Below are 2671 nucleotides of genomic sequence, written 5' to 3' on the forward strand. Positions count from 1 at the left end.
TTCATAAAGTATTATTTCTGATTATTCTACTATCCAGCAGTCACGTGCATATTTATTATTATCAACATACTAACTAAAAGAAGAAAATTGTTCTTTGGTATATCACATTTATATATTACATTTTACTGTGATTCAGAGCTTGATTCACAGGTCTTTGAAAAAAGAGATCCATCAATTAATTGAAATGGATTTTACACCTGACTCAACTTTTAATTTTCTGCAGTGTTTTTCTAGCAACTGTTTTAATAGAAAATTTTGTAGTTTAAGTAGCTTACAACTACATTTCCTTTGAACACTGCTTTGTCCAGAAATATATAGCCTTTTGTGATAAAAATACATTAGGAAAATTTGTGTGCAGTGCAGCAGTTTCTCCATTTTTGCTAATCCTCATTTTCATAGCTGAAAGAACAGAGAAAGAACTCTCTGAGCAAGTGTAATTTGACAGGCTTTAATCTAGATCTTTACAAAGAATGTCACTGAAAGAAATAACCATGCAGAGCCCTTTTATATTCAGTCCTGCTCATGCTGGAGCAGTTTGTCAGGCTGGGATAACACTGTTCAATGCTGAGGCTTTTTGCAACACTTACCTTATGAAACTTCCAGAATGTAGGCAGCGAACCCCAGTCTGAGCTGTTACCAAACTCAGTTGGTACTGGACTGGGCTTTTAGACTCAGTAAGAATTTTTTTTTTTTTTTGAGATACACATGTTTTTATATAAAGATATTTATATATCTATGTAAAGAAAACATTATATTATTAATATGCTATATTCTAGTCTTCAGCGATAACTTCCTGTTCACATACTAGCCTGTGAAGAAATGCTACACATTTTCTCTTAATTCTTCCATTCAGAAAGCTTTTTTTTTTTCTTTTTTCTTTTTTTTTTTTCAGGAAATATCCCTGGCACCTCCAAAACCAAGTAGAAGGAAAGAAGATGATCAAAACATAATTCCTCAAAAACATAGCTCCAAGAAAAGGTAATACAAACAAAGCTGTGGAAGATAATCTCATTCTTAGTGTCTGGTGGACAATGTTGAGTAATCAGAGTTTAGGATAAGACTGTTTTAATGGCTCCAGTAAATGTAGCAACTACAAAGATTAGCTTTCCTTTTTCAGTTCACAAACAATTACTGGAAATTGTTTCAAATCCATGTTCTCCCTAAAAGCATTTGTAGTAATTTGCCAAAAAGTCTCCATCAAGATTAAATAGTTTAGTTTGGAGCTAACATCTGCTTTATTATAGTAATATTTTGTAATAAAACCCCCACTATATGCACCAATAGTTGTCTGTCTCTGAATTCTGCAAGATTACAGGAGGCCTGTGCTCCTGGTCTCAGCAGATGTGGTTTCTCTGTGTTTAATTAGCTGTGGGGGAGATTCTCAAAGATGAAAAGTTTGGAAAATCCTTCCTGAGACAGAAGATAAACAAGCCTTCTTCTGCCCCAAGTAATCTCTTATAAGAAATTCAGCTTTCGTCACCCTCCTTAAGGAGAGGCCTTTACTGTAGGAGGAGGCAAGCTTTTAAAGGGATGGTGTCCTCACTGGCCTTTGGTAACCACATACAAAAGTTATAACCCACGGGTAGCCTTGCATGGCAGAATGACCTTGACAGAGCATTGCCTTCTATCAGTACTGGTGTCCCTTTCACTTCAGTGAGGACTCGAATTAAATGGGTTGAACACCCCTGGTAGTCCTGTTCTTCTCTCTGCCTCAGTTATGCAAACTTCTGGTTTTATGTCAATTTCTTTCCATGGGCAAAATAATGCATTTTTTTTCCCCCCTCGAAGAAAGGAGGATCCTCCCTTAGAAAAAGATAATGGGAGTGGTGATGCATTTGTCTTGTGGTATCCCGGTTAACATTGTCTGCAGTCTGGTCACTATCCTGGGGAGAAAATGCCTGTACCCACAGGAGTCTACTTGCTCCATTGACGCTGCTTGGACTGTGCCTCAGTCACAGTGCTTATGTACAGAACACCAATATTTGAGCACTTAAGCTTAATCCTGAAACAACTTCACTACCTCCTGTGCAGCTCAGCGCTGATAAACACCCCTAATCTCAGCTGGCCTTTCACTTTGTCGTGATTATTCCCCTGCTTTAGCTTAACACCACTGACCTTTCAATATTGGCAAAAGGCTCAGCTGTTGCTCAGGAAGAAACCCTCCCTACCTAGGTTTTTGTGCCTCAGTAATTACTGCGGAGGAGTTTATGTTGTTGTTTTAAGTATTTACGTAGTATTATTTGTATCTAGTTCTAGAAACAATGTTACTGAAGAGATGATGCCAGGGGTTGAGGAAAACACTACAGTAATAATTCAATTATTTAAACCGCAATTCACGTCTGTAACTCCTGCAAAGCAGCAACCACGAAGATGCTGAGTTATCTGGGTCTTTAGAGTCCGCGAACAGTACCCAAACGCTCTTTTGAAACCAAAGGCTCAGGCCGTAGACCAGCGTAGGCCAGATCTGCCGCCCGCAGCCTCAGCACAACACGTAGGTGAAAGGAGTCCTTCCCCGCCTTGCCGGGGCCATTGCGCCCGCCAGCCCGGCTGGCACAGGCCGCTGCCCGGGGCACGCGGGGGCGGTGCCGGGCGGGCGGGTGCGTGTGTGCGCGTGGCCCCCCCGCGCCAGGGGGCGGCTCCGTCCCTCCCCGCAGCGCCCCTGCGCGGCGGC

Source organism: Colius striatus, chromosome 9 (assembly GCF_028858725.1).
Source record: "Colius striatus isolate bColStr4 chromosome 9, bColStr4.1.hap1, whole genome shotgun sequence".
NCBI classification, from domain to species: Eukaryota; Metazoa; Chordata; class Aves; order Coliiformes; family Coliidae; genus Colius; species Colius striatus.